The sequence below is a fragment of the Topomyia yanbarensis genome, chromosome 2, assembly GCF_030247195.1.
Source record: "Topomyia yanbarensis strain Yona2022 chromosome 2, ASM3024719v1, whole genome shotgun sequence".
NCBI lineage: Eukaryota > Metazoa > Arthropoda > Insecta > Diptera > Culicidae > Topomyia > Topomyia yanbarensis.
This window is the reverse complement of record NC_080671.1, coordinates 60,443,666-60,469,056: the sequence shown is the minus strand read 5'-3', so window position 1 is coordinate 60,469,056 and position 25,391 is coordinate 60,443,666.

The window sequence follows — 25,391 nt, the reverse complement described above, 5'->3', positions numbered from 1 at the left end:
TGGAGAGCAAAGGAACCGCCCTTTTTATTTTTACTGTGATGATCTATCGAAGTGAGTGAGTCGCATGGTCGGCGATTTCATAACCACTCTCCTATTTGTCACAAAATTCTCACCTCCCACCGCCCCGGAACTTTTTTCGAGACCACCCCTCACCTATAAAAAAGTTCAAAATTTCATTATTTATGGAATTTGCGTTTCGACTTCGTCTCATCAGAATCTGACATTAACTTAGTGACAGAACTGAACTAATGCCAAATTGCTTCGTCTCATCCCGACCACCGTTTTTTCTCCACTAAGGAGAAATAGAGCATAGTGTAAATATTTTATGTTTGTTTCTTTTAAAAACTGATTCATACAAATATGTGACTCGCGGCTTTCATCAACATTGACATTTGAATAGGCAATTGTCTTTTTCCAATCGTTCATTTTTAGCGCCGAAATCGTTCATATCGTATCGAAAAATTTATTTTAAATTTTTGATTTTATCGCGAGCAGTTCCTTTTGGACCACTATCCCGCAGATGCTGCTGTTGTAGGGGAATTATGGTTAAAACCGACACCTTGAACTTAACATTTTTTCTGAGTTGCAACAAAACCAAAAAAATTACAGTTTTTATGCAGAATTCTTCTCCAGAAAATTCTCACCTAGACTTAATTTAATTCCATTAAATTTCATTAAAAATTATTGGTTGCAAAACTTGAAAAACAAAGTATCTTTTTGTAGGCAGTGCGGGTAAAACCGACACCCCATAGGGGTAATATCGACACCCCCTTTAATTTATTTTCTCATCACTTTATTAAAATATTTATCTTTATTAAAAATGAGATATATGTGTGATTAATGAAGTGTGAGTATGTATAATGCAAATATGTGCTTTTCATAGCTTCATCATGTAGTGAGGGGAAGAAAGTTTAAAAGCGTAGTACTATAAATAAGAGTATTTTATGCTATAAGATTATTTTTTGATATGGGTATTTCCAAATAATCCTCACGCACACCATGGCAACTGAAGCCATTTTATTTCGTAAGAGAAGATTTGCAAGCGTTCTTGCGCTAATCGTATTCATTCACTTATAAGTGACACAGACACTTCTTAGTAAAACTAACTTTTTCAGATTTGATTTTTCGGACATCAACGATCTATTGGGGTACACATAAGATCACTAGAAATTCGGTTTGATGAGTTTTTGCAGAAATAGCAAAAGATTCGATAGAATCAGATAAGCAAAAATTCCAATTTTTAATTTTTAAAGAGACTTAGAAGAAATAAACACACTAAAAGTATTTCTGTGTATTTCTGCTATTACTATAGTGTGCTAATAGTCTAATTGAAGTGTCACAAAGATCCTCAGCTTTTTGTAATGAATCGCAAGTATACACAACCATCTTAACAGTGTGTCGGTTTTTCCCTAACCATAGGGTGTCGGTTTTACCTCAACAGCGCACTTTTTTTAAAAGCCATTAAAAATATTGAATTTCTCAAACTCGTCTTCAATGCACCTAGTTGATCATCGGAAAGGCCGATAATAATAGGTACTGAAAAATGTGGTAGTTTGAAAAGCTTTTGCTCGGTCAAAACCTTAAAATCTGCCAACAAAATTTAACATCCAGACGAGCATGAACGCTGCTGTCGTATGTTTTGTTTATTTTTATGACGTTCGGCGCACTAACGTAAATCCAATTTTTCTACATAAACTTATTAATAATAAAGTGTCATTATGAAATGAATAAAAAATTTATTTCTAGGAGAAGTTGTGGGGTGTCGGTTTTACCCACAATTCCCCTACTACCGATGATTCTAAACAATATCCTTCATTGAAATTTGTCCTAATTTAAAAAAATAAGAACACTGACTGCGACTACAGAAAGTCATCGGCCAGTCAACTGGATCTTTCTATTCTTTCTAAACTATCTAAAGCAGAGTCTTTGTGGCGCAGAACGTATCGAATAAAATTAAAACGCCATAAAAAATAAAAGCATTTTGACGTAGGACTACGTCTTTGTTTTCGATATGGGGGTGCACTCTGCAAATTCTACAAAAATGGTATGTAACGAAAAGTGGTCCAATTTTCAGCCATCTCACGATAAATTTTCAAATTTTTTGCACAAATCGCCCCGAAATACTTCTAAGAATAGATTCCAACAGATAAACCCAAAGATTTTTGATATCATAGCATTAAAAAATTAAATAACATACAACCTTGTCAAAATATCGCGCATTAACACACAGAAGATAGCGCTTCCCAAGCCCTGTACGACAGATTGGTGTACCTAGCGCGCTACGCTTCTATGAATGACGTCATCGTCGACTATTTAAAGAACGGACTTTGCCAGACACGCTCAGTTCCCTGTTGAACGGTCGGCGAAGCAGATCACCGCGCTGTGTTTTTTACAGCCAGTGTAGCTGAGTTAGAAGTCCGTTACACTGGCTGTGGAGGGACGCTACACTGTGTCGTGCCGCTGTAATGTTGCCAGTAAATTTTTGGTTTAACTAGCACATCTATTTGCGCTTGAAATTAAGTAATGTAGTGGTAGTAATAAGCTTCCCATTTTGGTTTAAACGCAAGGACAGTTTTTAAAACAGGATTTGATTAATTAGTTTAGCTCATCCCAGCAATTTTATCAATTCTGTAATTTAAAAGGAATTTTACGGAACTTGGTGAATTTGGCCCCACTTGCAACTGGTATAATCAACCTGCACAAAGTGTTGCATAACGCAGGGCTGTTTTTGGAACAAAATGTGTTATCATTTAGCCCTTCGCTATGCAAAATCACGATATTATGACAGATGGGCTAAGCGCGGCCGTTACTTTCAATCGGGAAAGGCCGCGTTGAATTTTGGTGAAATGCGCTAATAGTGTCGTGGTGGTACTAGTTGTCTCTTTCGCTCTACCCATCATCATCAGCGTTGACTCATTTTGCATTGTGCGCTTGGGTTCAATGTTTTGGGGCGAATGTGTTGGTAGGTAGGGGAACTGGCGGTAAAATGAACACGTTAAGCAAAGTCATTATTTTCTAACTAATAAGTGAATGAGATATTACAATCACCTTATATGTTTCTTGTTAGACATGTTTTGTACATATCTGGTAAAAATACTTCGTCATAAACACATTTTTTCAAACATGATTCTTGATTTCTAACCATGTCCAAAAATGAGACATGTTTATAGCAAGTGGGTAAATTGAACATGTGGCGGTGGTAAAATGAACAGCTTCTGGTGACTTGCAAAATGTCCTGTATGTATGCAATGCGCAGCGGTGGAAAGCATTTTTCCGATCAAGGCTAATATCCCAACAAATCATGAGCTTTGCATACACACAGGGCATTTTGCAGGCAAAAAAAAATGTCACGGAAGAATTGAATTTTCATGACGTAATATTAACCATTTTACAATCCTGTGTCATCGAAACACATCTACAAACTAAGGGTTATCCAAGGGTGTTTGAACTTTTAGGATCTGTTTGAGAGCAACTAGAAAGCTTGGTCTATACATGAGATGTGATTATATTGTCTAAAATTTGATTTTTCTTCACCGGTCCGGGTGTTTTTCCCACACACTAAGTACTAAGAAAATAAATATTTTACATTAAGTAGTATAGTCCTACGTCTACAGTTCGTGCAACCCCTTGTAGTTTTTTTAATGAACTTGGAATCTCGCGAACCGAAAAACTAGCTCATAGCATAAAAACCGCCTGAAAAATTGATTGATTTTATTGAAGGCGGATAAGCCTGAAAAATGTCAGGAGTGTATTTTACATTCCTATGGTTTAGGTCAGCAGCTCTCAACCTTTTTCGTATCAGAAATTAGCCAAGATTGTTGCGGACTCTCACGGCTTCACATCAATTTGTAGATTTATTTTTGTTTTACATGGCGCGACTCAATGCGTTAGCATAACTGAGCTGTGGCGTTTTCATGTTTTTACATTATGTTAAAATAAAATAATAACACAAAGTTACTGCGGACTGGAAGGTCTTGTGAATGCAACTTGCTGATGCGTGTTGAGTACCATTTTCTTGGCGGTGATGCATTAGCTGTGTTGTCCACCACATCTTGGGAGTCAGCCCATTTGCCTACTCTCGTCTGGTTACCAAACTGGCACGTAGGAATCTGACCAGGGTAGGTGCACAGCGATATTTGCCAATCGCATTTTAACAACACGAACGTCTTTGGGAATGCCCCTGGAAATTTTTCCTCAAGTGCCGTTTATGGTGGATTCCACTTCTCCATATGGTGACATAAATCTTTTAATATGTTCTGGTCTAATTCGCGGCGCTAGATCGTGTAGGCGCATTTCAAGTTTATTGTCATCTATATATTTAGGATTTTGGTTTTAACCCTAGAACGTTACACTTGCGTTTTCTACCCTAGAACGTTGCACTGGGGTATAAATGTACCCCACGCGTTTAATCGCAATTTTCGCAGGTGAAAATGTAAGGAAAAGAAATGTATAATACTTCATTTTCTTCGTTTTGTAATTGCGAAAACAGCTGTGTAAGTGAATGTACGCAATTTATTGAATCAATGATACATAAATTGGATTGATTAGAAAAAAGTGAAAAAATCACGCTTTTGACTTTTTTGCAAAAATTATTATAACTTTGCGAATTTTCAAACGATTTGAAAAAAATAAAATTATTCTAAAAGTTGAAAGAGTGGTCTAGAAACAGTATTAAATGGAATTTCGATATTTTTTCAATTATTTGGAAGAGTGACAGTTTAAAAATCGGGTTTTGAAAAATACCACGAAATGGGGCGCGAAATTGAAATGAAAAAAATATTTCTGACCTGTAATACATTGGTAACACGCAACGATACTGTTACAGCAATTACTGTGCGCAAATCATACTTGCGAGCCATTGTTTTGAAAAAAAAACTACAAAAAATAAAACAATAAAAATCAGCAAAAATGGGAAAGTTTTTTTTTCTACTTAAAAATTAAATTAAATTAATGGAATAAGTAGATTAAAAACGGTTATATAATACTAATTGTTACTACCGTAGTAAAATAACCAGTATTTGAATTGGTATTGCCACGAGTCACATTTCCAGCGACAGCACGAAACCTGACGAAACGCTAACGACAACCGTACACTGGGGTACAAATGTACTCTACGCCAACTTTGACACCTGCTTCCACTAATGCTACAAGCAAACTGGCTATACCACATTTTCCTACTCTTACTAGGAACTCTAAATTGAATTATGATTAGGGTCCCAGGTCTGTAAATACCAAATTCACACCTTCACATGGCTTCAAAAAAGCGTGGGGTACATTTGTACCCCAGAGCAACGTTCTAGGGTTAACCTTGTCATATTCGACGCCGTGTTGCACGTTGTTCTTCGCAATAAACTTTTCTTCCTGGGCTATACTTTTAAACGTTAGCTATATACAGTTTCTTACGTGGTGTAACTGTATGTGTGTCACTTCCTTGAGATTAAGTCTACTGTAGGTCAACGAAATGTTTGTTTAAAGTCGAAATAATATATCCCAGCTTTACGGGCAATTTTATTATCTATGGCTGATTTATTTCACTGTGCAGCTAAAGGCGATGATATAATACTGTTTGTGAAAATCAATTTTGTTTGCTGTCAATATACATATTATTTTCTGCTTGTAGCGAAAAAGCTTCAAATTTCAATATCCAACCGAGAAAAAATCTTCGCGAACCCCTAGAAACCTGATCTCGGCCTCCTAGAGGTCAGTGGAACCCCAGAAACCTTATCTCACCTTCCTAGATGTCCGCGGACCCCGGTTTGAGAATCACTGGTGTAGGTCCCTAGGGAATGCGTAATAGTAATTTATTCTCTCGAAGCAATGCACTATGAAGCACGTCTACAATTGTTAGCTTCATGCTACGTCGTACAACAGTCAACTGTACCCTCCCCCTCGACACACTTCGTCACAAAACGCAAAACTCACTCTATCCCCTAAACTGTTACGTCACTTGTGCACGGCCCTTACGCATGAAGTGGTACTATCGAAACTTGCAAATTTCCATTAAATCGGATGCAACAAAAGGGCATAACAAGATATAACAAGAATGCTACGTGCGATATGAAATTTACAAGACCGTAGTGTCATTAGAGAAAACAGGCAACACCGGGATTCGAACCGATAATCGAAAACCATTTGCTCGCAGATCACGTTTCTTTGCTAACTGGGCCATATCGGCATACAGATACTTAGTCGAAAAATGGCATACATAAACTTAACCGGAGTGCTATCTACACATTTAGAAAAAAATATACGTAAACAATTTTGTATCTCTTTTCATGTAAAACTCGGCTAGCAAGCAGATAAATCTGGTGCGACACACATTTTTATGTGTTTCTTAATGCAATATAAAAATTGCAATGCTCTTTTCTTTCGCGACGGGTAAAAATATTAGTGTATCACAAGCTCACCGATTTTCGTCTTGTAATTTTACAGAAGGAGACACATGAGCCGGAATGCACAACTTCATTTCCACACTCTGGCGACGACGAGGACACCGAAGAAGCCGTTCTCAAGTACAAAGCCAGGCGCTGCTGCTGAAAAAATCAGATTTACTTCCTCATTAACATACCTGAATGAGGTCAATGGATTGCATTTATTTTTTGTGTTATTAGTTTTCAAATAATCTGCAGTATTAATGCTATTCAAATAAAAGTTGAACCACTGATTTTCTAGGCGTGTACATTGTTTTATTTAACTTCGAATATAGTGACCAATCGCACCTCCAGATTCTAAAAAAATCGAAAAAAGTACATTCACCTTATTGGATTTAGCTTGACATATATTTAGCTGGGCATAAAATCACGATTGGCATAACGTTGACAGATGTATAACCTTTTCAATGAGTGCTTATTTATCAAAATCAGTGCAAAAATACCATCTCACGAGCACGTTTAGAAATCTACCAATATTTTTTTCTTTTTTGATTTTCAAATAAATAGGCGCACTGCTTTCCGCTGGGTGTGGATTTCTTTTCTCACACACCAAGGGTGCCAAATATGAAGACATGTTTTGACATCAACATTTGAAATGTTTTTTACACAAACAATTTTATTCGGAAAAGTGACTGATTTCTGACATAATTCTTGTACAAATTCAAACATCGATTCTTGGTCCTAGAAGACATATGAAGACGTTTTTCATTTGCCTTCTCCCCTCCCCCCTTCCCTTGCTCGGTAGAGAATCATTGTCTGCATTCCACTCTGCTGCTTGTTGATCGTTCCATCTACCTTCTTCTTGCTCGTATGCAATGTAATATAAATAGGTGTGGCAGAACACGTGGGAGGTGAACGAACGGTATGACGTAAGAAAGTCGATTTATTCTGATATCACTCACACCACTCATGTAAGATTCATCTTACGAATACCAAAGTGTCATCTTAGCCCCACCTGTATACACCATATTGGCTCGAATGTACGTCCTTGTCGTCGATGCTAGAGTAGTTTTGATTTTCACTGTTGGATATTTGATGCATTTTTTGTTTCTGAGTGGCTATGGTACACAGATAAAAAATCATGTAAAATTACGCTAAGAATAATGCATATAAAGGCAACGCGATCAATGGTGTAAAATTATGCGTGTGATGAAATTGGCCACAAATCGTACTATAAATAACTTACCGACACTAATTAAATTTCTAAAATCGTGGAAACCCTGCGTTCGACTATTTAACAGGTCGCCAAAAACAAATCCGGCATCACACTTTTAGCCCGATTGGGTAGTTAGATAAGGGTGCTGCATCACGGAAAAAATGCTGTAGAAAAAAACCCTTTGGGTATTATATGTTGAAAAATTGGGTAGAAGTAGATTAGAGTGTATTGTTTATACTGTATTTTTCATCACTGTCAGCTTTCCAAAAATTGGAACAAATGGCTTCACTGAAATGCAATGTTTGCCAAAAAATATATGGTTTGGCAAGCATTCTGCTCATGTGGCAAACGGAGTGCGCCGTTCGTGACTACCGGGACTGCAAACGAGGATTTTCGAGATTTTTGTCCAACGAGCTCATGCAAAAGCGCAACTTTTTTAACTTAATATTTTTTCCTTACATCACCTAGTTTCGTAGTTATCAGTGATTGAAAAGATTTATTTTATAAATTTCAAAAGCTCAAAACCATAAACTACAAACAAAAAAATACGTATCAATTATTTTTAGCCCAAGAATGCAAGAATATTTTTTTTAAAGAATTAAAATTTTGGTTGTAAATCTGACGTGGAATGACCCATAGATGAACCGTGACCGTTGCTTATGCTGTTGCGACCATCACTGTATAGCATGCCGACTGGGGGCTGAAAACAAGCGTGAACAATTTTCTATATGTCCCTGGAACTATTGCACTTGGCGTGGCAACTCTAACCGTCCGTTTCCCGCGTGGAGAGTAGTGACGCCACTGCAGTTGCAGTCTCCGCAGATCTAGGCAGCGAGATGTCTGCAGAAGTCTGTTGCTATAATTCTATCACGAAGTCACCGGGGAGAACGGAACTAAAACTGGTTTATAAAAGTTGTTCCGCTGCAGCCCTCCCGGTTTGGGGCGGACATTTTTCCGTCTTGTTTTTCGTTTCCCCATTTGAGCGTACCGAATTCTACGTTGCGGCTCATGTATTTGCCGTCCTGCATGCGCATAGCTGAGATATGTGATGTTTATTTTATGTGGCGTTTCGAAAATTCTCCAAAGTACGGTAAAAAGTCACGATTTTCAGCTTGTTTTCAACTTTTACCGACTGTAGTGACGATATATTAGCTCTGTCTTTGGGGACGTGCGTTCAAGTTTGCAGTAGTGCCTACGTAGTACCGATGCGGTTCTTTTTTTTGGGTGACAATACTGTACTGCATGTGTTGGATTTTTATTTGCACGATACGGTAGAAAGTATGCTCTTTCTGTTCGCATTATTTTTGCTACTCAAAGTCTATCTTTTTTTTATAAAACCCAAATCGTTTCATTAGCACCAACAAACAGTAAATCATAGGTCAACATTGGCATGATCTATTGTCATAAATGAGCTCACAACGATCTTAACTCATAGGCATACTGATCCGTGATCAGATGCAGGGGCTCTGGAATTTTGGGGGCCCCGAAGCTGGGATGAATATAAAATTATTCTAAAGGCTACAATCACAACAACAGTCGCGCTCAATCGTTTATAGCTCTCCAGCATGGGGATAATAATGGATCGATAGTAGCTTGAAATCGCACATTGCCACTTATTCCATATGACGTTTAGAGAGAATCATACAACCAAATGGAGTGATGGTAGCGGTAGTAAGAGAGGCACTGCATGAGCAGTTCAAATGTCAATGAAATATCAATCCAACCTTTCGATTCAAGTTTTAGTTTAATAAGAGCAGCACGTACACAAAATTCGAACAGAAGCGGCACAAGGAAGCTATACAGGAAGTGGAAGAAGATGTAGAATTTCACTAAAAAAAAATCCGAGTTTGGCAAGCGATCTTCGGATATGGCAAATATTCAGTTCATCTTCTTATTTGGAACCGTTAACGGACAACTCTATGTGAAAGCCCCAAAAAAAAACTTGCGCTTCTTGAGGTCTCACGTAGCCTCCTTACTTTCTCGGTCGGATCTTCTACTATGTCGTCTTTGACTGGTACAGAAAAAATCATGTTATCATGTTACTACACTTCGTCCTATCAAACATCGTCGTCGTTTGTAACATAAAAACAAAAAGTTTTCGAATGCCTTTGTGAAAGTGTGATTGAAAGTGGCTACATAACTCAGTCTTATATTTACCCTAAATCCGATAAAATGATTCAAGGTTATTGTCTGTGACTCTGAGGCTATTTGAGAACCTCGGGCATTTGGTGACATTGTGCGTACATTTTTTTTCCATTGAACCCAATATTTTTACCACGAAAAATATTTTTATAATCGTTCTGGCGTTGAAATGAATTGTACTGCCTATATAAATAGGATCGAGTAATTTCGATGTTTTATAAGGGAATCAAAACTTTACATATCAATTAAGGTATGGAACATCTGTAGTTTCGAATGATGAAAATGCTCATTATTGTTACTACTCAAATTTATTTTTCTGCATTGAGTGCCTATCACCGACATCAGAGATGCCACTCCACCATCTGAACTCTATGGTTTTGGGCAGTGTGGTCACTTGTTTCTTTTACTGAAGGTTTATTTGACACGGTTCAATGCGTTAGCACAACTGAGCCATGGATCTTCTAAGTTTTTACAATAAGCAAAAAATACTTAGAATTTCTATCTATCAGATCTTGTTGACGCAGTTTGCTGCTGCGTGTTGAGATCCTTCCTTTTCCTTGGCGGTGAAGCATTAGTTGCCTTATCCGTCGCAGCTTGGACATCATTCAGTCTTCTCTCGCGGTATCGTTCACGCCCATATCATTGCTGTTCCGGTCAGAGGTTCTTATTTGTTTCTTGTTCTTACTGGGTGCTGTTGTAAATCCGTCTTCATAGATATTTGCTTTTTTATTGGTGATGCTAGTAGTTGGTTTGGGAGCAGTTGCCGTGATCGTTTTCCCTTCATTATTAGTTAATTGGGTCATTGTTTTTGGTTTATCTACAAGTGTCGGTGGTTGCTTGTTAGCTGAATGTACGTCACTTCCGCGAGATTTAACATTGAGCTTCTATTTTGACCCATTCATGCCCATGTTGTTTGTGGACAACAAAGCTATAACTTTTGTTTGAGGCAAGATTTCTTCACAAAAACAAGTAAGGCTAATAAATGTGACTATTGCCTTTCATTTGAGTATTAACAGTTGTAAGTTCCTTTGGCAGACTCATTTCACTACACAGCAGGGGACAACGATATTGTTTGTGCACTGAATATACAACAAAGCGCGGGTTTACTTCACTGGTACCAATTGCTTGGCGATTTTTCGCTTCTGCTTTGTGCGAGGTCAGAAGATGGACTGTGTTGCTACTTTTGCAGGAAGTTGGATCCGTAGATTTGCTCCTAATTGCTCCTATTCGCTTTCTAGTATCAATATGGAGTGGAATTTCATTTCATTTTTACATCAGGAAATAATTTTAATTTTGTCTTTTGACTACCAATCGGTATTTCTGTTTTCGCTGAATTTGCCAATTAATGAAACAACACACTTATGGCCACGATCTTCTCTTGATAAGTTACGATTCGTTGTATTATCGTTAATAATTGAAAAATATTAAAATTAACTGTTATGTATCCAACAAAAAAAACCTTCAACAGGCCAACGTGAAATGCTTATAACTAAGGCTTTCTTTATCCGATTTGAACACTTTTAGATTTTTTGGATTCAGGAACTCGTCCACTTTCTGTTTTATAAATTTGAACCGAATAAATGGATCTGGTGCTTGGTAATCCGGATTTTCCGGGGTAATGTTCCAGTACTAGTGCATAATTTGTAAATTTTAATAATGTCCTAGCAATATAAGTATCAAAACTCTTCAAATTGTCTCGGAAGTCTGTTATTTATTACTACTTGATCCTATGGCAATTTAAAAAAATGGAATTGGAATGGAATGACCACTCACGGCCGCACGGGAACCTGCTCCGAAATGTCCGTTCCGGGATCAAAGCACCAAATGGTTCCAAAACCACGATATTCAGCCTACTGATGCAATTCCAAGAATTTTGATAGCCATATTGCTAGTATTCCATTGAAGTTCACAAATAGTATCCCAGTACTGAAACCTGCTTCCGGAAATCCGGATTTCCGGGAATCAAATGAAGTAACCCGATTCATTTTTACCAAGTCCAAAAGCGGATGAGTTCCTGAATCCAAAACACCCAAAGGCATCAAAATCGGTTGGAAATTACCTTAGTTATTGGCATTTCAATTTTGTGGGTACCCGGGTACCCACGTCGGCCTGTTACGTAGTAAAAAATTCAGGAGCCCCTCATAACTCCCCCTTACTATATCAACAATATTATTAACCCAAAAGCTTGACTTAGTGAAGTTCTAAAATGTCACAAAGTTTCAATTTCCATCTATGGATAAAACATAGGAATTTCATTAATTGAAACCTAAAAAGGTACCCGGGTACCGCGTTGGACATATAACGGTTAAATAATATATCACGGCAGATTCCAGCTGGACCAGGTACCACAAAAATGGATATTGGCTGGTCTCAGATCTCAGACTCTTAGGGAATCTTCTGGTCGGGACCTGGCCCCACGACATTCTGAATAACATGCTCGATGTCTTGCTAATCCTTTCCACACACACACACATCGTTTGCTATCAGTGTGTCCAATATGAAAAAGATCTGCATAATGGGTTATTAATTAGACATGAGGCTGGACATCTCGCGATTGAAATCACGATCTCCAACCATGCTTTCGAGGATACCTTAGGGATAGTGGTTTGTAAACACCATCGCTTCAGCTAATTCTGTGACATAAACGGAACCAAGGTCATTGAACCTATAGACGACGTATAAATTGATAAAGATGCTGAATACGTGATTCGCGAACACCACTTTCTCGCAGTCAGTGTGTTTGCATTTATTTGCAAAAATGTTTCGGATGTCCAACGATGATCAGAAATTCCACGAATATCCTCTTCATGGACGTGTACTCTACATAGAATGGGGAATCTAAATCTTGGAGAAACATACGTAAAAGAATTAATATTTTGCGCACTTGACTGAAGTACACTCTCATAATTTTGATTTGCCAACCAAATTTTCAATAATCAGCAATGGATTCATAATCTCGCGTCGGATAAGCAAACGAAAGAGATTTCCCAAAAATGGAATATGATCTCGGGTAATATGCAAACAACGATACTGCGTTCGTTCCAAGTTGATAATGTGAGAGTAGCTCTGTGCCAGAAACCACGCCATCATTTACCATGTGTATTGTTGTTCATGAGGGTTGAACATGGTCCTTACGGAAAACCCAACTAGGCGCTTCATAATGCTATTGCATCGTAATTCAAAAATGTAATGTGCTTTTCTGACAACAATTTGTACGAACACTTGATTAGACTTTAAGGAAAAGTTTAGCCGAGATAACAATTGCTACAGAATCGTAAGCTCTCTTATAGATCAAGTAAGCAGAAGGCATTTGGTCTTTAAAGAGTATGTTACACTGAAACCTCCATTTACGAACCAAACCGGGGGTTCGTAAATTGAATTAGTTCGTAAAAAAAGTGTTCGTTATTTGGGATTTAGTTCGTAAAAAAAGTTTGCTTCACATTCTTATTAATATTCGTTGGTTGAGCAATATTCTCGATAACCCTGGCAATATGGGTATTTTTGGAACGGGCTTATCAAGTAGATGCTAAAAATGGACAATTGGCACTGTTTTAAAATCCAAGATGGCGACTTCCGGTTGAGCAATATTCTCGATAACCATAACAATATGTGTATTTTTGGAACGGGCTTGATAAGTAGATGCTGAAAATGGACAATTGGAACCGTTTTGAAATCCAAGATGGCTATTTCCGGTTGAGCAATATTCTCGATAACCCTAACAATATGGGTATTTTTCGAACGGGCTTGATAAGTAGATGCTGAAAATGGACAATTGGGACCGTTTTGAAATCCAAGTTGGCGACTTCCGGTTAAGCAATATTCTCGATAATCCTAACAATATGGGTATTTTTGGAACGGGCTTGACAAGTAGATGTTGAAAATGGACAATTGGAACTGTTTTGAAATCCAATATGGGGACTTCCAGTTGAGCAATATTCTCGATAACCCTAACAATATGAGTATTTTTGGAACGGGCTGGCCAAGTAGATACTGAAAATGGACAATTGGAAACTTTTCCAAGTTCGATATGACGATTGCCGGATGGGCATTATTCTTGATAACGAACAATATGGGTTCTATTTCCGTCATGCACTCGTCAACCCTATCCAGAAAATACCCATATTGTTGAGATTATAGAGAATTGGATTCCAAAATAGTTCAATACATCGTTTTCCGTCATGCACTCGTCAACCCCATTCCGAAAATACCCATATTGTTGAGGTTATAGAAAATTTATCTAAATCGGAAGTCGCCATCTTGGATTCCAAAATGGCTCAAGACATCGATTTTCGTCATGCATTCGTCAACCCCATTCCGAAAATATCCATATTGTAGAGTATAGAGAATTTATCTAAACCGGAAGTCGCCATCTTGAATTCCAAAATGGCTCAAGACATCGATTTCCGTCATACACTCGCCAACCCCATTCCTAAAATACCCATATTGTTGTGGTTATAGAGAATTTATCTAAACCGGAAGTCGCCATCTTGGATTCCAAAATGGCTCAAGACATCGATTTTCGTCATGCACTCGTCAACCCTATTCCGAAAATACCCATATTGTAGAGCTTATAGAGAATTTATCTAAACCGGAAGTCGCCATCTTGAATTCCAAAATGGCTCAAGACATCGATTTCCGTCATACACTCGCCAACCCCATTCCTAAAATACCCATATTGTTGTGGTTATAGAGAATTTATCTAAACCGGAAGTCGCCATCTTGGATTCCAAAATGGCTCAAGACATCGATTTCCGTCATACACTCGTCAACCCCATTCCTAAAATACCCATATTGTTGAGGTTATAGAGAATTTATCTAAACCGGAAGTCGCCATCTTGGATTCCAAAATGGCTCAAGACATCTATTTTCGTCATACACTCGTCAACCCCATTCCGAAAATACCCAACTCATATTAGTGTCAATTAACTAAGAATACATAAGTATATAACTTCATGCTGTAATGTACGAACTCAAACTTTCCAAAAAGAGTTCGTTATTTCGAATTTAGTTCGTAAAAAAAGAGTTCGTTATTTCGAATTTAGTTCGTAAAAAAAGTTACGTAAATCGAATATTACGTAAAAAAAGAGTTCGTAAATGGAGGTTTCAGTGTAGTTGAATTTTTGTTGAAAGCAGCGTAAGGCAATCGTTCGCACCTTACCCTTAGCGACAGGCAAATTGAGATATGATAAAAAAAAATCGTTTACCTTAACCAAATAGTAGCAGTAATGCAATGCAATCGGCCGATACGAATTGTGGTCGAATGCTGCTTATTCCAGTTTATGAATAACAATCACTGTTCCTTATATCCAGTCCTGTTGACCAATGCTCTGCGGCTTGTATAATCTCAATTTTCGACTCTGCTGGATACGGCGGATTCTTGAAAAAATGAGTTTGATTCTGTCTGACCCTAGACCATTGTTTTTGCATGACATTAGTGCACCTCGGAATTTTTCAATAAATGTGTTAGTTCACCGGCAACACGTCGTGCACAATTTTCTGCATATGAACGAAAAACGTACATACTTTTCATGCAATGACGAATATTACTGGTTTGTTTGGAAAAAAAAATCCATTGTCGTCGGTGGCAGGACTAAGGTTTTGTTCTAATTTTGAACGAAAAAGATTCACACGCGCTTATTCCTCGAGTGCGGGATCTGCACTACTGTCAACAGCATCATCTTGGTTCAATGTACTGTATTCTAAGGTGTGGGAATGCTATTGCTCTCTTGTTTGATCGTTGTAAAGCACGTAAACAGCAGATATATAGAAAATGTATGGAGTCAAAATGTATTACGTAATAAATTGTCAGAAATTGAGCGAGAGAGCAATATAGCATTGCCTCATCTTAGAATCCAGTACATGGATCACAGCTGAACATAGCTATAGTTCTTCTTTCTTCCGGCATTCTAGTTATGTGTTCGGTCAACTGTAGTCTACTGTACTTTATATGAGCATTGTGATGGCAGCATGGTTGTACACTTGATCAGCATGTTTGTAGACACCAATCAAGGAAGGAGACAGTCCTTGTGTTAGGAAAAAGTTTTGCGCGTTCTTAAGCTAAGGTATTGTAGTTGAATGCGCAAACCGCAGAAGCTCCCATGCGCAACCACAAACTGCGAACTCCTCCCGATTAATTTGTTGAGAAATTTTAAATTAGTTTGAATTTAATATTTGTTTCAAAATCAAAATCTTTTGAAACCACGTCAAAGCTATCATCGTTAAAGCTGTCTTGGTGCTTGCGATCAGTTGTTCTTACTTGTCTCTTATACACACGGGTCACGATTATAAACTCGCCGTCATTGGCATTGTCTTTCTCATGAATGGGACTGGCTTTTGGATTGGGGGTGCTGGACGCGTGGAACTGATGCGTTCAACTTTACATCTTCCGCGTTTAGAGCTAATTATAGTGCTGACATATGTCCTTGGTGGGAGCATTGCGTGTTTTTGGTAATTTTGGTTCTGTTTGGTTTAAATGGTTATAGCAATGTTAAGAAATTAAATCAAGTTCACTAATAGGATCCGATAATATTTATTGTATTTTCTTAGCAGCACGTTGTCAGTGTTAAGGAAGATCAAAAAAGTGAATCAGCGTTAAGTCCAAGGAAGAGCAACAATTATTGGGCGTACATGATCGAAATTGAATTGAAAAAAATCGAATACTAAACTTCCTTAGGATTAATCCTTAAGTTAAAGAAGTTACGAAAATTCTTTAGATTCTACGAGTTAATCCGTAGATCCGCAGAAAGGACACAAACCCTGTAGATCTACGAAAAAATCCGTAGGGTTGGCCACCTTGGTCTTGTATCCGAAAATGCATCGAACAATAAACCACCGAATAAATTACCAAACCCAAAGCCAAATCAAACCAATGGAAGTAAATGAAGTTCGAAATTGGAAATGATTCTAAAATACTTTGGGTATGTAACTATGACTACATTAATTTAATCTGATTAATTTAATCTCGTCAGATATTCTCATCCCGTCATTTTCACTTCCCATATATTGGTAATGATAAAATTCCAACACAGTCATTTATTTCCATCATCGGAAAGACAGGCCGCAATTCCTGAGCACACTGTGGCCTTAATCCAAGAAACACTTTACTTAACCCAAATAGGGCATCTTCGCACACTCAAATATGTTAGCTAAATATGGCAGCTGCCATACATCATCGTTTATTTATACATATATAGGAATGCGGAAGAACATAACTTTCTTCGGATAAACTGAATGATGCAGCAGCCCAATCAATATTTACAAACAATTTAACAATTTATTGAATATGCATTGAGGAAAATTGAATTGACCCTCTTTGCCGGTGGGTGGAGGGATAGACAAACGTTGGGCTCCGGAACGAAGATATGCAAACAGCATTAATTTGTTTAATTAAGCAAAACTCGAAACGCCCAAGACGTTCTTCGTTCATAATTGATTGCCATCAGCGAACTGATTTCCACTGCACGTTGGTGTTTGGGTATCGGTATGACGAATGCAAGACGATGGTTCTGATTGCTGGAATATTGGATGCCGTCCAGTTTTCCGCAGCTCATCGGAGATTATGGCAGCCAATCGTGCAGCAGCCCGACGGGATTACTAGCATGCATAATTATCGTTATTAAATTTGCCTACCCGTAAGAATTTACATTGCACTTGAATCAACATAAATTAGCTTCTTGTACACCTACTCTTGGGAAGCACCCAGGCCGAGTGCTGCCTATACCTGGTAGGTGTGATTTACTCACTCTCTCCCTGGGAATTCCTTCGTGCAAGTTTACTTCCTGTTCTTGCGAATAAGGTATGTTTGTGCCAAATTGAGCTAACATGTACGGGAAACAGATGAGAACTACATATTTGGATCTGGTGCTGTATCTATCCGAGCTTATCCGAAGCTCGCCACATTCCAGGATATTGCAATATGACTTTACTATATTAAATAGCGCAGCTGCTATTTGCACGTTGTAATTAAGGTTATAGATTTCAAAATAGACGGATCGGGAAGTAGAGCAAGAAGGTCATTAAACCGATTTGTGTGGTATAATAGCGTGTTGGATATGAATAGCTCAACGTTAGTCGTTGATTTAAAGAAAATAAGGCCTCAGGTTGTAGTTTGATCTTCTGTTCCATCAGATTTTGTCGACAAATATCCGTAAATTAGTCTCACTTGCTGATTCAAAACTTATAAAAGGGTGCTTAACCACGTTCGAGGACTGAACACACACACACATAAGATATCCAGTTATTAAATATTATCAATGGTAGCATAGGCGGCTCCAGCCAGCTGACAAAAGGGGCACAATGTTCTTACAAACTAGTGTCAAATTTTAGAAACTTATTTTTAAACACGGTTTGCATTTAGAGTTTCGCGAATAGTAAAACAAATCACACCATCGTTGAATATAATCATTATTTTTTCTCTATTAATCTTCAGGGAGTCCATTTCGCAATAGATACCTTTTTATTACAATCAACCCAAGCAACCAGAAGTTCGGATAATACTTAAAAAGCACACTTTAAAATTCACATAAAGTTCATAGCGAATTTTCAGGCTGCTTAAGCTTCAATGGAGCTTGAAAGCTGCTTAAGCCGCTATTAGTACACACAGGGCCGTCGAGAGCCGCGCCGGGCCCCGGGGTTCGAAGTACTGACGGGCCGTACCATATATGACTTCTTATTTCAACATCGATTAGAGGAACTATACAAATGCAACCGTTTCAATTAAACTATTTTTTATGAAAATTGTTTATTTGATACGATTCAATGCGTTAGCTTACCAGAGTCGTCAGTATTTTAAATAAGTAATAGATGAAAAAAATAAAAATAATAAAGGAATATTTGTTAGTGGCTGGCCATTAGAATGACTTGCGTCCGATTTGCCATTGCAATTGGAAACCTTTTTTGCGACATTGCCATACAGTCCATATCGCCATCGTTCATGCTCCCTTGACGCACGTTAATGCTACCATCGTTAATGCTGCTCAGAATCCGAGCTTAGAAAAATTGACATCCCTTCGTGAACTTGAAAGAGAAATAAAATTCTATTTATGCCCGCCGCGATGAATCGAAGGTTTGTTTGTTTTCCTCGTCCGTCCGCTCTGAGATCATCAAGCAAAAGTGCACCAGATATAGATTATGCAGTTCAGTTATGCTCGAAAATGTAAAAGAACTTCTGCCTTCAAACTGTCCACATAATAACAAATGAATGCTTTGGTTTGTGAATGAATTTATATTTCCTCTGCACTCAACCATTCGATTCTGCATAAAATTTCAGTCAGTTTGGAAGTGAATGAATGAGGGAAGCATTGAAACTGAATATTGAATTCAGCAAATTAATCAGAAATAGGCAACTGAATGTAAAATTTCGCACCACTGATGCTGCCTTGTTTCTTATTGTTGGTACATGTTGATGATTTTGAGGCACTGGATGCAGCTATTGCAGTTGTCACTATGACCTGAACGAATTTTCTTTATTGGTTTCTGAACATGGTAAAATCGGTTTTGGAATCAGTTGTTACATTTGCGCTAACATTCAGAGAGAAAACATTCCGAATGCGATGAATGGGATCCAACAGCGAAGTCTGCTGTTAGAAAGACTGAGACAGAGAGTTGTGAGAGAAAGAGTTTCAACTTTTGGTGAATACTAATATGTAGAATAAGTATCTAGTTCAATTCCCACATTTTTCTGCATCAAATGTGTACACTGGAACCTCTATTTACGGACCAAGCCAAGGGTTCGTAAATTGAATTAGTTCGTTTTTTGGGATTTAGATCGTAAAAAATTCGCTTCACATTCTTATCAAAATTCGTTGGTTGAGCAACATTATCGATAACCCTAACAATATGGGTATTTCCGGAACGGGCTTGACAAGTACATGATGAAAATGGATATTTGGCACCTTTTTGAAATCCAGGATGGAGACTTCCGATTGAACAATAATCTCGATAACCCAAACAATTTGGGAATTTTTGAAACGGGCCTAATGAGTTGATGATAGAAATGGTACCTTGGAGCTATTTCAAACAATATCTGTATAAACTATGAGGGTATTTTTAAGCGGGTTTGCCGAGTAGATGAGCGATGCCCTTTTGAAGGCCAATATAGCGTCTTCTGGTTCAGAGAAGTTTTCTGTAATCATATCATCCGCATCACAAATCAATATACCTATATCGATTCTATGATTATCTTTTTTCGAAAATGTCAATATTTTAGGTTATAGAGATGTCTTAACTGGAATTCGCCATCTTGGTTTTCAAAGTGGCTTCATTCATTGATTTTCGTCATCTACTCGTCAACCCCATTCCGAAAATATCCAACTTTTATTAGTAACATTAGCTAAGAATATGATAAATTGTAAACAACTTCATACTGTACACTTTGACAAACACTTGCGATAAATGAAACCAGAATGGTTCTATTGCACTGTTAAATGAATCTAATTGGGTTACGTTCACGTACTTCAGAAAACCATTGGAACGATTGGAACGTAGTTATTATTATTGAGAGGGAAAAACCCGCGGGAGTGGATTTTCAAAAGCTCCTTCTCCCGTAGGCACAAAACCTCTATCTTTTAGGTATCAACATTTAACAAACAAACCAAATGATACAATGACTAACACTAAACACTGCTTAAAATAAACACTTCTTAAACTCTATCTTACATAGGTAAAGTATTAACATTAACATAAAAAATTGGCTAACACTATCAGGTTTGGGAAAGGGTGCGCGAAAACAATTTTTTTAAAGAAGTGCGAGACAAATTGAAGTCAAAGACATTGTAACATTGATTGAACACTCTACACATGCTACTGATGGGTTCATTTTTGCCATAATTAGTACGAGACACCAAAGTATTAACATTAACATAAAAAAATGGCTAACACTATCAGGTTTGGGAAAGGGTGCGCGAAAACAATTTTTTTAAAGAAGTGCGAGACAAATTGAAGTCAAAGACATTGTAACATTGATTGAACACTCTACACATGCTACTGATGGGTTCATTTTTGCCATAATTAGTACGAGACACTGGAAGACGGACAAAAGAGTAGGAACGAAGGTTTCGGAGGCGAATATCAATGTTGAGAAGACGGAGTAAATCAGGGCAGTCAATGCGAGACAATTACAGATCAGAGACAAAAGACGCTTTGGTCACATTGCGGCGCAAAGACAGTGTTTCAAGACCAATAAGGTTGCAACGATCTTCGTATCTGGGCAGATTGTAGGGATCGCTCCAAGGCAGGTGGCGCAGCGCAAAACGCACAAATTTACGCTCAATACTCTCGATGCGTTGAATGCTGTTCTTGTAGAAAGGAGCCCAAACAACGGCGGCGTATTCCAGTGTGGAACGAACGAGCGAGCAGTACAACGTTTTTAAGCACTGTACGTTAGTGAAATGCTTAGTAACCCTAAAAATAACTCCTAGATTACGCGAAGCCTTAGACGAGATAAAAGCAATGTGATCCTTAAATGTAAGCTTTGAATCCACAAGAACCACTCAATCTTTCACTGTAGTTTCTCTTTTTAATTTGTTTTGCAAGATAGTGTAGTCGAATGTTACGATGGAGCGTTTTCGTGCAAACGTAATCACAGAACACTTCGAGGCATTCAAAACCATCCTGTTAGTCATGCACCAATTAGCGAAAATGTCTAACTGAGATTGCAAAAACAAAGCATCAGAGTAACTTTTAACTACATAGAATAACTTATAATCATCGGCATAAGACACCTTGAAGCACTTAATCAATGAATCCAGATCGTTTATGTATAGAAGGAAAATATAAGGACCGATATGGCTGCCTTGAGGTACGCCGGACGTTACGTCGAAGGATGAGGATAAATGATTCCCGATTTTAACAGACATTTTACGGCCTGACAAGTAAGATCGAAGCCATTGGTTGATTTTATTGAAGGCGGCCGACAGATCGGTGTATATTGCATCAGCCTGCAATCGATCCTGTAGCGAGCGAGCGATAAATGAGGTGTAGGCTACTAAATTAGTGCAAGTAGATCGCCTGGGAATGAAACCGTGTTGAGTTTCTGAGATGTATCTAGAACAACAATGTGTCAAAAACTCGAGAACGATGAGTTCCAATAATTTCGATAGTGCACATAAAGATGCGATTCCTCGGTAATTGGGAACTTCGCTTTTGGATCCTTTTTTATAAACCGGAAAAACGTAAGATGATTTCCAGATGGTAGGAAACACTCCGGAACTTAACGATATATTGAAAACGACGGACAGAGGTAGGCAAAGCGACGACGAGCATTTTTTAATGATAGATGATGGGATTCCGTCAGGTCCAGGAGTGTTAGAACACTTGAGTTTTGTGCAAGCTTTTTGCACAATATCGGAAGATATCGTGAAATGAGGTCCAATACTAGTCCTACGGGGAATGTTGTCGGCTGCTGCGGAGACTTGTTGATTATTAAGAGTATCATTGGTAAAAACACTGCTGAATTGTTGGCGAAATAACTCACAGATGTCCGGCAATGAAGTCGCTTCTAAATCACCCAGCGACATAGAAGTGGGTAAACCTGACTCACGCCTCTGTTGATTAACGTAATTCCAAAACTTTTTTGGATTGTTACGAAGGTGGCTCTGAATACGATGAAGGTAGGAATTGAAGAGAGACTTATTAAGTCTCTTGTAACAATGATTTAAGAAGATTCTGATTCTTTAGCATATCGGTTCGGCATTTCGAAAAAATTTTTAGAGCTGACCTTTTGGCCAATTTAAACTTTTTTAGTGTACGATTCGACCATAGAGGATATTCACAGCCATGATTGAGTTTTTTAGGAATAAACTTGTCGATAGCATAAATCAGTACGTTCGAAACAATTTCAGCCGCTGCGTTTGCATCAGATTGTGGCAAGATTTCATTCCAATTGATACGAGACAAGAAAAGGTGCATTCCTCGAATATCTGTCTTGCGATAGGCATATGTCAGTTTCTCAGTGGTATCTTAGAATATTAGTGACGTCACATAGTTGAACTAGCCCCGCGGTGCTGTAACCGTCGAGTAGCTGAGTGATACACGTGTTAGTTGATGATTGTGATGAGTCTGGGTACAGAAATGATGTATTATTGCGAACCCAATTAATGCCGCTAAAGTTGAAGTAGTTGATAGTAATATATTTGCAGTGTCGACAGAAACAATAAACTTCATCAATTAAATTAAAATAAATTTAATTCAGTTAAAAATGCGGGCCCCCAAAACAGACCCGGGCCCCAGGGTAGTTGCCCCCCCTGACCCCCCCTCTCGACGGGCCTGAGTACACAAAACGTATCGCAAAATTACTTAAAACGGGAAGCTCGCCCAACAAAACATATAAATTCTGCATCCTTGCAGAACACTGTGTACAGTGATGTACCCATATTGTTTCCTTGTGTTACTGCTGATTTGTTGCTATACCGAGAGGAAATGGAAAGATCTAGGAACAATTTTGCCAGACAAATGAATGCCAGTTAACGTCTGTTCGGTCGAAGTTCACCTTTAAACTGCCATTCTTTGCCTTTCACTGATTTAGGTAAATTCTTTGTTCCACGGAAAGGAGATCCCCGTAAAATTAATACAAGATGTGCTTATCCCTTAAGGTCGTTCTAGCTTCTATTTTGGAGCCGGTCTCTTCAGGAAAACGAAATAAGAGAACAACTAACACACGTCCCAATACAAGTATTAATTCAATCGCATTAGTTTCTTAGTCATTGGCCAGTTGATCCATTATCTTACTACAGCTTTTGCAGGATTGGTACTTCATGCTCAATTTTAGTTGAAATGCTTATAGATTTCACACAAGCAAGTTACTAAGGACAATTGATATTTGGTTTATTCGTCAAGAGGACTATACATGCGATCGAGAAGGTAAACAACCCAACAGTAGTCCCAAACAACAAAAAACCGGTCAGAGTCCGGGCCCGTTGACTGTACGACCAAGTGCTGACACAACTCGATGGATATGTGTTGATAGACGATGAAACTTATGCGAAAACTAATTTCAAATGAATCCCAGGGCTCGATTTTTCAAGACCACTGCGAGCGGTTTCTAGCTGATTACAGTTTGTTTTCGCGATTGAATAATCAAAAAAAAAATGATTTGGCAAGGGAACTGTTCCTGTGGCAGGAAAATCAGTGTCAGCTGTTCCATGATAGTCCAGTTACGTTATGGGGAGATCTAGACGGCTGTCATAACAGCATGCTGTATGCACAAAATTGCCCAGAGTTATGTCCAGTAGAGACATATTGGGCGATAATGAAAAATATGCAAATATTCTTGAAAAAATGGTAAATTGTTTTTCCTATGTTTTATCTGTTTAGGAATCAATTCATTCCCTTGACGAAAAATCAATAAAATGTTTCAGAACATAAAATTGTCTAATTCATTGATAATTGTCTAGACATTCCCCACCACATGAGTATTTAACTGGTAGTTTTATACTTCGTCGATTACAACTAGTTATGTATCCTGAAATAACTCAATCTTTAAAAGCAGTAGTCTAGTATGCTCTCTGCCAGATAAGCATACTGTAACCGTGCAAAGTAAAAAAAATAAGATTTTTGTTTACTTGTACATTGTGCGAAAACAAATGGCAATGTGTTATATTTCTGCAATGGTAAACTATACCGTAGTGGTTGATGTTAAATATTGTCGTACCCATGCCTATTCGTAGGAACAAGAACAGTAATAAAAATGACGCACTAAAGGGACGTGATATGACATTTGAAAGATCTTCTTTCCAGATGTTGTTAATGGGGTTCGATTGATGGGAAAGCGATCAGCCTTACCAATACCTACCAGACGACGACGGTATCGAATTATAAATACAAGCTCCGTTTAGAAGATCACGAGGCAGTACTTTAGTCAGACGGTATATCAAGAAAGTCGTGTACATGTGTTTCTAAAAATTTTCTAGTACTAAAGTTGATACACATTTTAATATCGTTGATTTAAGCACCACTGGTTCCCGACAAGTGCATCAACTGTAACAAAACGGTCTACTTTTGTTTGACGACAATAAATAAATAAATGGTAGATTTTTTCATGAAAATTAGGAATTTTTATTTACCCCCTCAATTGAAATAATATCTGAAAAACTTAACGTGGGAGTTAAATATTTTTACATAGAATGTGTATGCAAAGTTCGAAATAAATCGGTTAGGTAGTTTTTGAATCTCAGTTAACACCGCAAATCGTGTTTTTTTCAGAGACGTTCTACAAAAAGCTTCGTCACTGAGTCGCTTGTCGATATTTTTGCTTAGAAAAATTACAGAATGTGATGCATTCACCCAAAATTCTAAAAACAAATTCGTAAAAAAGTGTATTTTTCAAGCTGAAACTCTGTTACTTGCCGGACCTGAAGGGTCACGGTTTATATAGCCCCTAGTCCCTGGTCAAGCCACGGGGACCGTTTCTTGGCTAGCTCGAGCTTGAGACACGGAGGCTTCAGGATCGGCTCAATGTCACTCTGTCCCAATCAGAAGAACAAACACGGTCTTTTCACTTTTTTCAATTATTTATTGTAACTTGAAATTTTGTGTGTAAGTGTAGATGTTTACAAGGCCGGCCGGCGAACGCTGGGACGAAGCGGGAAACGGTCGGCTGCTGTTGCGATGGTCTGCTGTTGGTGTAGCGATGCTACACGTGGGCTGTTGAATGACTGGGTCCGAAA